Here is an 11,937-nt window from a genome sequence, read left to right as displayed (position 1 = left end):
CACTGAGGTGCAGAGAGCTTGTGGCTTGTCCTAGAGTCTCCAAGAAATTGGTGGGGACTGCAGAATTAGAGAATGGTGACAGAGGGTAGCAACTCGGCCTAACAGAGTTATGCGTGACTAGAGATTCCTGGCGTTGACTACGATATGCAGAGTAGGTAAGTTGACCACACACACTGTCCCATGTGCAGACACCTGAGCGCTCCAGCGACACCTCTGGTGGCACCCAGCTGAGATCTTTGGCAAGTCAACCACTCGTCGGTCTGCCCTGGACTTTCTTACAAAGCCACTGAGGAAGGACACCGTATTGCAGGAAATGGACAGAGACCTTGTTGCTGAGTCAACTTAAGGTGTTTTATTGCAAGGCAGGCACAGTTACAGAACGTAGGTCAGAAATGCCACAGTTTCCGTAAAAGACAGAGAGGCATGCCTTGTTCCCTAATCCCTCCACAATGGGCAGGTCCCCGGACAGACCCGAGCAACCCTGGTGGCGAGGTCCGAGGATCTCCAGTTTCTGCTTTGCCTTAGAAAAGGGCATTTGGAAACCAGCCACTTACTGTTGGTTAGCTTACATTCAGGGTATTTGAAGCCATTTTTGATGTGTATAATTTCTCCCCCGTTCCAGCTGCAGGATCAGACAGGAATTAAATTTCAACCTATTAGGTTTGTGTTTCTTTGCAGCGTAACATATATATCAAACAGTGTGCAGGCGCCCCTGGTATAATATATGTTTGATTATATTTCAAATCCAAGCGATACCACAATGAGATCGCTTCAGTAGCTAAGCAAATGTGATTCAGGACATTACCTGAATCCAAACTAAAAAAAAAAAAAGCAAGCAAGAAAGAAAATGTATTTTTAATCTAAGGATCAGTACTACACAAATCAAACCACGCAGCCCCATTTACTAGGTAACCTGGGACTGCAATGCAGAAAATCCCCAGTGACAGAATTTGTTCATAAAACAAGGCTAATGTCACCAACAGAATTATACTTTCTAAAGCAATTTTTTTCTTACAATTCCCAGGGCCAAGAGGAGAAAAAGAAAGGACAGGGGGGAAAAAAAAGAAGAAAGAAAGCCAACCAATGGAAAACATCCAGAACTGTGTGTTATGCAAATGATGGCAAAGCAAAAACAGTCCAATTGGGCACCACAGCTCAGAGAGCTCCGTCTGAAGGGCTTGAGTCCCACTCTAGGTGCCTCTTGCTTCCAGCTGCTGTGTTTCTGTCCTGGGGACCAGCAGCATCTTCCTCACTGTCCTTCAGCAGTTCCCCAGGACACCTGAGAAGGTGGTCTGTCCTCTGGCCAAAAACAACAACAACAATAACAACAACAGAGCCTGTGAAAGGACACACAGGAGAAAGCCCATCAGTCCTGGGCCCAAACCATCTGACAGCTAAAGGTCGATGGAGTCAAGGGCAGAGGAAAGAGTGATGTTTCCTCACCTCCTCCAGGCTTGCTTCTTGCTTCCTGCTGCCTCTCCAGACTGGTGGCTTTATATGTTCCAGCAGCCGGTGGCTTGGAATCTTTGAGGTCTTGCAGTGAGCTCTTTGGGGTACCCATCACCTTTCAGTCCGTGATATGTCTGTTGACAAGAACATAAAATAAATACCCCTGCATCACTGGTCTATGGAATCTTGAGGAGAAAGAGACACGATAGAGCAAGAGAGACGTAGATAGGAGGGGTGGGAGGACGAGAGAGAATAAAATCCAGAAAGGATACTCTACCTGCTACCTTTCCCTGGAAGTCCCCCAGGTGGTCGGATCCTCGTTGGGAGGCTTGAGGTGATTTCTAAGACCGCCCAGAGGTCTCAAAGGTCTGAATGGTCAGGAGGCATCATTCCATTGCCATGTGGGCACCTGAACTCAAAACAGCTCCTTGAGAACCTCAGCCAGCCTTGCCCCAACTCTCCTCAGTGGATCTTGTCACTGAAATACTACATAACAGAGAGCAAAATGCAGTTGAAAATTAGCAGGAGGTCCTCCTTCTTCTTTTGCCCTGGGGTGGTGGTCAAGGGATGGGCAAGGGGCTGGGGTAGGAGGGATATCAACAACCACCTGGTCATCTCTTCAGTGATTCCAATCTTCAACTTCAAACTCTCAACTTCTCACCAAGTGACAAATCTCTAAGAAGATTCCTCCAGGCCCAGGATCCATGCCCTTGGGGGTCAATCTAGCATCGCTTGTTGACTCTAAAGCATCATTCGGGATCCTGAAGAAAGTGTGTATCCCAGGCAGGCTGCCTGGGGCACAAGAGCTCCAGAAATGGAACATGACGGACACCTGGCTCCACCTGAGACCCTCCTTTCCCAAAACTCATGGAAAACCCAAGGCTACCCCTTCGTCCTTTATAGATCCTGACTCCCCAGAACACAGGGTGGGTAGCGCACCAGTGAAGAACACAGACTGAGAATCAGAGGACTAGGAGTGTTACCAAGAGAGACAGAGAGAGAAAGGCATTCAAGAGCACTGATCCTAACAAAGCCAGTTACTAGTGGTGTAACAAAGGGTGGGGGCTGGTGGGAGTGGTCTGTCCTGGGCACACATAATGAAGAGGGCACATTGTCAAGAATTTAAGAGCAATCATAAAACTAAGAGTAAGTCTGCCTTTGACTACGATCATGCACCGGTAAGTGTAAGCAATGTTGGTGACAAAACACTCCTTGCCACCCAGGCAGATCCCCCTCCTTGGCCCATCACTGCAAACTCATGGCATCTTCATTCTGCTCTAACAAATGAGCACACCACCAGGGCTTTGAGTGGGTTTTTAACTTGTCTCTCTCCTCCAAACTTGCCCTACTTAGTGGTACTAGGGCTAGGACTCTACACAAAATATCCCTCCTGGGCCAGTGGGCTCCCTTTGAGGTCTGCTGGTAAGGGGTGGGGGTAGGCAGGGAGTTTCAACTTGAGATCAGAAGCAGGAGGAGAGGTGACTCACTCCTTATTTGCTTCCTAATCTGTCAGCATGGCCCAGTGATAACCCTTCACCCGGGGAGCAGTAACTGGTTCCAGTAAGAACAATTGATTCCATTTTGCAATTTCTTGATATTCCCGGCATCAGTTTCTTGACGACCCCTTCAGAGACACCAGCACAGCCATCCATCCAGTATACCCTCCTCAGAGGTCTGGGGTCCCCCTCTGCAAGTATTTACATTTTCATTCTCCCGATTTCTTCCCTTTGTTCCCCCAGCCCTAAAGCTGTAGCTGCTGCCTGCAATTTACTACTTCTGCACCTCTTGGATTGTCCAATAACGTGGTTAAGAAGTGATGGGAATCAGGACACGCTACCCCCAATACAACACACGGGCACTTTGATATTTTCAGCTGGGGAGTTTGAGTAAATAGCTGAGGCAGAAAGCTCACTCTGACCTCCTCCCCTGTCACCCTTCTTCCTGGAAACAGGTCATAAGATTCTCATGGGAGAGATGCCCTCCCTACACCCTGAGAAAAGGAGCATTCTTATCTCCAAAGACAATGGGACACCAAGAAGAAGCCTAATAGGCCTTGCTAACTTACCCAGGTAACTACACTTACCTTGGGCTCCTTAACCTCTCATATTCCTTCAGGACTGCCCACTCTTTATCATACTTCACATAAAAATACACAGGTCTGTTTCTTCAGACCTTCATTTCCTTAGTACGAGGTCTCCAGGACATATAAAACTTGTATTAACTAACTCTGTATGTTTTTCTCCTGTTAATCTGTTTTTGTCAGTTTGATTTTCAGACCCAGCCTAAGAGGGTTGAGGAAAACTACTTTCTCCCCCACCCAAGCCTCCATACTAATTCCTTCTGTTAAAGTAACTGGTGTAGCTCTGTCTTCTGACAGGATCCAGCTTAACTCACTCTTTCTGCTTCCTCTCTATGGACAAAGTATGTTACTGGGTACATAAGAATGCATCCGCATGTCCTACATTTTCCCCCAGATAAAAGCGATCAATAAATTATCAACACACCCTGACATTTCTATTACAGACTTTCTCTGCCCAGCATATAAATACAGGATAGAGATAGAGCACATCCAAGCATATAATATGGTATGGGAGGGAGTGATTAGCCCCTGAGGTACAACTTCCGGGAGCTCATTCTTGGGCACATCTACCAGGGCAGCTAAAATCAGGTAAAACACATGGATGTTTCCATTAACAAAGATCAACACATGGGAGTCCTTGCAGGAGGCATTTGCTAAAGCCTAGGGTGTAGGCCTTATGAACCAATACGTCAACCACTACCTGTGCCAGATGAACCCGAGCCCTCTGCTGTGCTACAGCCTTTGACTGTCTTAACTCCCCCCAGATCTCTACAGAAGGCACATACGACACAATACAATACAAAAGGAGACTATATTATCAGATCTACTTTAGAGTTGTGACCACGACCACCCCACCACCACTCTCCCAATGCCGTCACTCTTATCCTTTGTAAATAAAGTAGGGTGCCTGGGATGCAATCTTCACTGCTTGTTGGTTACCAGTGGCCTCTTCAAACAAGTTGAGTGAAGGAAGGACATGTCTAGTGAATCAGGGGGCATCCTGACTTGGAGCAGCCCTCACCACCTGGATCCTCTCATCTTCAGTCAGCTTCAACTGGTAGCCTAGGCCTTCTTCCCTATGTCATTTGAGCCACACGCTCTCGAGAAGCTTGCATAAGAAAGCCGATAGTTTCTGGCTTCAAAGCCATCCACTGTTAATTTTGGTCTTCATAGGTAGTGGTTTCTTCATTGCTGGAAACCTCAGTCTATTTTCCAAGCCATTGCTGTCATTGATACCTCTAAGTGTAGCAGAGGCTGTCGGGGTTGTGCCCTTATCCCCAAGGCCTTTCCAAGGCCCACCTCCAACTGCCATTAATTTCATCTCTTTGCATGAATTGCATGAAGAGCTTCGCCCGAAACTATTTGATTGGGCAGGGAAGTCCAAGAGCATCTCGGTGTTAACTTGTCCTGAAAGGAGTCCTCAGCCACTGGTGGACAGAGTCTGGGAGATAACTGTGAGATGCATGTGCTTAGCCGTTCCCAGAATTTCCCTTTGCTGGCTGCCTTCCTTCCCCTATCTTCCTTTCCCACTCCTCTTACTAGTGTTTCCAATACTTCTCAAATATACTACTTGCTTTCAAATCTTTGTCTCAGGGTCATTCCTTGTAAACACAAGCTTGGGCACTAGAAAACCACTTTTAAAAATATATATTTTTAATGATTTCAGAGAGGAAGGGAGAGGGAGAGAGATATAAATATCAATGATGAGAGAGAATCATTGATTGGCTGCGTACTGCATGCCCCCCACTGGGGATCAAGCCCACAACCCAGGCATGTGCCCTTGACCGGAATTGAACCCAGAACCCTGCAGTCCGCAGGCTGACGCTCTATCCACTGAGCCAAACCAGCAAGGGTGAAAACCGCCTTTTTCCAGCTCCAGTCACTTTAGTCTTTTCAGAAAAATACTTCAATTTTATATATATATATATTTTCATTCCCAAGCCAAGTTAATTGGATTTATAAATAATGAATGATATATGTCTGGCTGACATTTGAGTGTCCATGTGTTTTGTTTTGTGCTGGTTCTGTCTATCCTGTAAGTTGATAAGATGCTCCAAGGCCAGCAGTGCATCATCACCTTCTTCTATTATTTTTTCACAATGGATGGCATGATGCTCTGTAGAGTAAATATTCAATCAGGGCTGATAGACAAGGGGCCCTAGAGGGCAGGTCCTTCTGTCCCACAGGCTTGTCAAGGGTGAGAAAGCTCCTAAGAGAATGAAATGATGACGCTATTTTCAACCCTTTGAAGGATAAGCTTGGGAGCCCAGAATGGAAGCTGGCCCCGAGTCTAGGCACCAAGTCAGGACACCAGAGTCACACGCCTGTGCTGAGCCCTCCAGGCCCGCAGTATGGGAGATGCTGCTGCATCAGGTGTGTGCTCTGAGCCTGCTTTGCAGTGAGAGTCCAGTCGAAGGCAAACTGAGCCAGATGAGCTAGATGGATCAACGTCAGGTTCATCCTGGAACCTGGCTTTTCTGGAAAAGCCTGGGCCTTTGCTGAAAATCAGAGCCTTCTGATTTATTAAGCACTTCAAAACGCATCAAAGAACTGGGTGCTAATATGTGAGGCACCAAAACAGGTAGAGAGGAGGCCCTTCCTTGACCCATCTTATACCCCCAAGGCTTTGGAGGGCTAGTAGCAGAGGCAGACAGTGGTGAATGTTAATATCTCCACATCACTCCCACCTTTGCTTTGGGCTCTCTTCCCTCTTCTGGGCCCTGGAGACTTTATGCCCTTTCCACTTGCCTATTTCCCTTCCTAAGTAGAATAAAGGCTGGCTTTTCAGACATTCTAGACCAGTGGTTCTCAATCTTCCTAATGCCTCGACCCTTTATACAGTTCCGAGAACCGCTGATCTAGATCCAGAATCTTTACTAACTCCTCCCCCAGGATACAAAGATTCTACAGGACCCTCTGAATGAAAGAAGGGTAAAATGACACTCCACGTTATCTCAGAAATGAGTGTTGTCGCATTTTTCTCTAAGCCTTTCACAACTAACAATCCAGGAAAGGTACCGCTTAAACAGATCACTCCACATCCCCAACTCTGCTGATGACAGAGTTCACTGTGACACTCTTTCAGCCAATGGCCACCAACACCTCACAGTGACTTTGCGGGGCAGGTGTGCGGGGCAGGCCTGCCCACAGAATGCAGCCGCCCACCAGTGATGGGATTCGTAAAGAACATTTCTAAGGCTTTATCTGAGGAAATCACACCAGCATATGGCTTCATGAAAGCCTTTTGTTCAAGGAAATCTAAATTCTATAGCAGCTTTCTAAAAATAATTCTAATTTGAATAGAAAGTCCAGCCCTCTACAAAGCCCAGACTGCTTTGTTGTTGTTGTTTTCCCCCATCACCTGGGAACTTGAAGAAACTACAACAATGACAACAGACAGAGCAATGGGTAATTCATGCAGAAATGAATGGCAAACAGAATAATACACAGCTGTCATGTGGCCAGGAAGAAGCCAGAATTAAGAAGGGCGTGGAAGGGAAGCACAATGAAGACCAGAGACCTCTAAGCACCAAATACGAAGGCACACACAGCATGCTCTCACCCCCAGCCACACAGAAATGCTTCATCTGAGAGCCAGATAAATTCACTTCGGAAATAATCCTTGTGTGACATAAATATATTGAAAATAGACCCAGCCGTGGAAGTTCTAGATAATCCAGTCAATTCAAAACTATGTTGTATTTATGGGAGACATTCCCTGCTAATTTCTCACAGGTGAGAAACACAATGCCAACGGAATGCTTAATTAACAGTCACCTTCAAAGCTGCAGGCTACTGAAAGAACCATACAGAGAAATGGGAAACACATCCCATTACTCTCTGGGTTCTTCACTCTGTGGGTTCTTTGCATGCGTGAGCACCATGACAGCATGAAAATGACATCACCTGTTACCAACACGGAAGACTTTATCGCGCGTTCTTAAGAGTGAGGTTAAAAGCATTCTATTCTATCCCCAATTGTGCTCACGTTTACATTGAACACAGCATTGGCTGTCTAACCTGCAGCAAGTTACAATATTCAACCTGGCCCCTGGGTTGTCTTATTAATATCTAAAACAGCTAAATATGAAAGGATGGCTTATTTGAAGTCAATTCTAATTCTGCCCAGTCTCCACTCCTGAGGCAGTTTAACATCTCCCCACCTTAGTTGTATAGCAATTCTTTTCTTTCTCCCCAAAGTAGCTTTTGACCCTGACAGTCTGTGTTATAAATCAGGAATGGCCATTTGTTGTGTGAAGTGTTTTTACAATGCCAATGCACAGTGCCTCAGTGAAGCCTATAAGCCCCTATTTGAACATTTTTATATGCATGCTTGGTTTTAGCAGCTAGAATATAAACTCGGTGAAGGCTGAAGCTGTTTCTTACACATGTTCCATTTGTAAGTCTCCTAATGCCAAGTAGGATGCTGGAGATGGAGTTCAGGAGACTATAATTGCTACTAAGGTATCTGATGCTCATGGCAACAGAAGACATCTTGCAGTGCTGTCAATCTTGGATTAGCCATCCCCCAGGCTTCCAAGGATGGGTCCATAGAGTGTCCCTAATGAAGATGGTACCAATGAGTCTCCTGCTAGAGGCCTTCCAGGATTGTCTCATTTACTCCTCAACCCCACTTTTACCTGTAACCCACTGGTTGAAGATGGAGGTTAAGAATGAGATATTATTGATGTTCATTCTGCAAAGATTCTGCAAATCATCACCATGGGGAAACAGGCCTTGGGCATCCTCTGTGGTTGGCCAGGCCTGGCACAGAGCAGACCTAGGAGTTTCCAGTCTCCTAAACTTGATCGCTTTTCTCTTGGCCCTTTGCAGACTGCTGCTCACATGAAATGGGGGAGGGGTAGTGAATCTGCCTTTCTTTGGGAATTCTGGGAGTGGAGCTTCTTGACTTGCCTGGAGGAGGCACCCTGAAAATAACATGGAACTCTGCTCATTACTGAGAGGTATAGGTGCTGTATAATGGGAGTTGCCTAACTAATACAACTTTAGACAATTCTGGGTTTCAAATGCCTCATTTGTAAGATGAGAATACAGATGACCCTTTAACAAGAGATTTTTTTCAATAAATACCAACACTACTAAAAATGTATTTTCTCTTCCTTGTGATTTTCTTAATAACAAAGTTTGGGGAGAGTCAAAAGTTTTATGCAGATTTTCAACTGCACTGAGGGTTGGCACCTCTAACCCCTGCGTTGTTCAAGGGTCAACGGTACTAAATGTCTTGATTCCATTGAATACTTATGCAATTGTTCTAAAGTCCCCTTAGCTGTATGTAGCCCAGGAAGGTTATTAAGGACACCTCCCAACATGGGTTCAAGCACATTTTGCATCCAAGCCTATACCAGTAAATTTCCAATCTATCAGTCATTCCAAAGCTGTGACCCAGAGGAACCAAGTTCCCGGGCATCTGCCTTTCTTTGGGAATTCTGGGAGTGGAGCTTCTTGACTTGCCTGGAGGAGGCACCCTGAAAATAACATGGAACTCTGCTCATTACTGAGAGGTATAGGTGCTGTATAATGGGAGTTGCCTAACTAATACAACTTTAGACAATTCTGGGTTTCAAATGCCTCATTTGTAAGATGAGAATACAGATGACCCTTTAACAAGAGATTTTTTTCAATAAATACCAACACTACTAAAAATGTATTTTCTCTTCCTTGTGATTTTCTTAATAACAAAGTTTGGGGAGAGTCAAAAGTTTTATGCAGATTTTCAACTGCACTGAGGGTTGGCACCTCTAACCCCTGCATTGTTCAAGGGTCAACGGTACTAAATGTCTTGATTCCATTGAATACCTAGTACTCAGATGTGATGCTTATGCAATTGTTCTAAAGTCCCCTTAGCTGCATGTACCCAGGAAGGTTATTAAGGACAGACTGAGAGGTATAGGTGCTGTATAATGGGAGTTGCCTAGCTAATAGAACTTTAGACAACTCTGGGTTTCAAATGCATCTGTAAGATGAGAATACAGATGACCCTTTAACAACAGATTTTTTTCAATAAATACTAACACTACAAAAAATGTATTTTCTCTTCCTTGTGATTTTCTTAATAACAAAGTTTGGGGAGAGTCAAAAGTTTTATGCAGATTTTCAACTGCACTGAGGGTTGGCACCTCTAACCCCTGCATTGTTCAAGGGTCAACGGTACTAAATGTCTTGATTCCATTGAATACTTATGCAATTGTTCTAAAGTCCCCTTAGCTGTATGTAGCCCAGGAAGGTTATTAAGGACACCTCCCAACATGGGTTCAAGCACATTTTGCATCCAAGCCTATACCAGTAAATTTCCAATCTATCAGTTGTTCCAAAGCTGTGACCCAGAGGAACCAAGTTCCCAGGCAGGAAATGAATATAAACAGAATTCACATTTGTCTGCGTGTGGTCTACCCAGATGCAAACAGATTACTCAACCAGGGCAAACACATGAGGTGCCAGCAGCAAACCCAAATGGTGACAGGACCAATTATGACTCGGCTCACCTCCCTGATTTTAAAATGTCACGCTGGAGAAGTGTTCTGTCTGTGAAACCCTGCAAACGAGAAACCGCACCACTAGGACTTTCATTGCATTTGATTTCATGTGGAGGAAGCCAAACAGGATAACCAACTTGCTGGGCTATGCAGCACACCTTTAAATTCCTTGATGTTGGAGAAGCAGACATTTTTAATTGAATCCAGAAGTCACAAACTCATTTGGACACAAAGGCCCTGGAGGTAACACAGACACATGAAGGAGGCTGGGTGGGCGCCGTGTGAAACGAGAGAGCACACGATTCAGTTCCTGTGGCCACTTGCCATGGAGAGATGAGAGCCTAGGGATGGCAGATCTTTCATTTTTCAGAGAAGCTAAAATCTCAATGATTTGTGGGAAGTTTCTTAACATTAATATGTTGGCATCTACAAAAATTTTAAATTACTGTGCATGCAAATGAGGCCAAATTTGGCTTGTAAGTTGCCAAATTCCTAGTTTCTTCTAAAAAAATATATAGATCTATGTGGCTCAATGGTTGAGCGGCGATCTATGAACCAGGAAGTCATGGTTGTATCCCCGGTCAGGGCATATGCCCATGTTGCCAGCTCGATCCCCAGCAGGGGGGCGTGCAGGAGGCAGCCAATCAGTGATTTGCTCTCATCATTGATGTTTCTGTCTCTCTCTCCCTCTCCCTTCCTCTCTGAAATCAAGAAAAACGTATTTTTTAAAAATTATAGATATGGAAAAAGTCCAATTCCAATGGTTTCAGTGTAAATAGGGTGTAGTGGAAGGGTGCCAACTTGGAGTCAGGAGATCTGTATATGTGTCCTGGGTCTGCGATGCTCTGAGAGGGAGAAGGCGGGCAAATCATTGCTTTCTGGAGTCCATTTCCTCCTGTCTGAAATGCAGCTAGATTGCAGGGCTCTTAGGAGAATTACATTAAAATGAACTAAATACACAAAAAGCACTCAGTGCAATGGCTGGTATATTACACCCAGGCTACACTTTATGTCTCCATTCCCTCAACTGGGATAATAATTTTACCTCAAAGGAGCTGTCCTTTGAACTAAGTGAAATAATACAAACAAGGGGCTTAGCCTGACAGAAAGTAAGTGCTTCGTGTTTGTTGTTATTATTTGTAACCAAGAAACCTGTTTTTGAATCCTAACTTTTACCAGCGCGGACACAGAGATCCAGGGGGAAAGGCAGCGTAGTCGAGTCTCTGCTCGTGGGCCGCAAAGCCAGCATCAAGGAGCAGGCCTCCTGATTCCTGACCAGTAAACTTTTCCAGGAAGCCCTAGTTTCTACTCAACCCTTGGCTCAGAAACCGCTCTTTCCCTGGATTTGTTTCACCAACATATTCAAAATTACCCAATAGGCTGCTGTTCATTTTGTAATTGCTATTGATAACTGATAAAATTGATATGGCTATCTTAACTTATTGATAAAGGGGGAAAGGGCAAAAGGACAAACACTACCAGACTTTCTCTATTATATAAAATTCATAGGATATAGTTTCTACTTTTTAATAAAATCCAAAGAATCAACAAATTTTCTTAAAAAAAAAATTCTTACTGTATCAAGTGACCTGCATTTTGATTCATTATATAAAATCAGAGTTGTCTCTTTTTCTTTGACAGTCCTGAAACCAACAGCCTCATCATGATCACAAACAGTAGTATGTTTGATGTCTGCAGCAAAAGAATGTTATTCTACTTAATAGACAAACAAAATTTCCCAAGCCATTGTTTGGGTAACCAGGGCTTATGTATATCAACACTCTCAAGGTAGAGCATTCAGGAATCTAACATTATCTTCTACGAAAGCAAAACTGCATAAAATGTTTGGAATTCCAGGCAATAGATAGTACTGTAAAGAATCAACAAAACTGCCTGGCTGGTGTGGCTCAGTGG

General features: G+C 44.6%; 1 long non-coding RNA gene across 1 annotated transcript; it reads right to left on the bottom strand.

Annotated features, from left to right (window-relative positions):
• Positions 1-336: 336 nt before the first annotated feature.
• LOC106728128 lies at positions 337-1,942 on the bottom strand. Its single transcript, XR_001364382.1, has 3 exons — positions 1,727-1,942; positions 1,444-1,583; positions 337-1,337 (listed from the first exon to the last, which is right to left on the bottom strand). It is a non-coding gene; the product is annotated as an uncharacterized LOC106728128 (long non-coding RNA).
• Between the last annotated feature and the right edge of the window lie 9,995 nt (positions 1,943-11,937).

Source organism: Myotis brandtii, unplaced genomic scaffold (genome assembly GCF_000412655.1).
Source record: "Myotis brandtii unplaced genomic scaffold, ASM41265v1 scaffold54, whole genome shotgun sequence".
Lineage (NCBI taxonomy): Eukaryota > Metazoa > Chordata > Mammalia > Chiroptera > Vespertilionidae > Myotis > Myotis brandtii.
The sequence above is the reverse complement of the archived record's forward strand: the minus strand, read 5'-3'. Positions and strand labels throughout refer to the sequence as shown.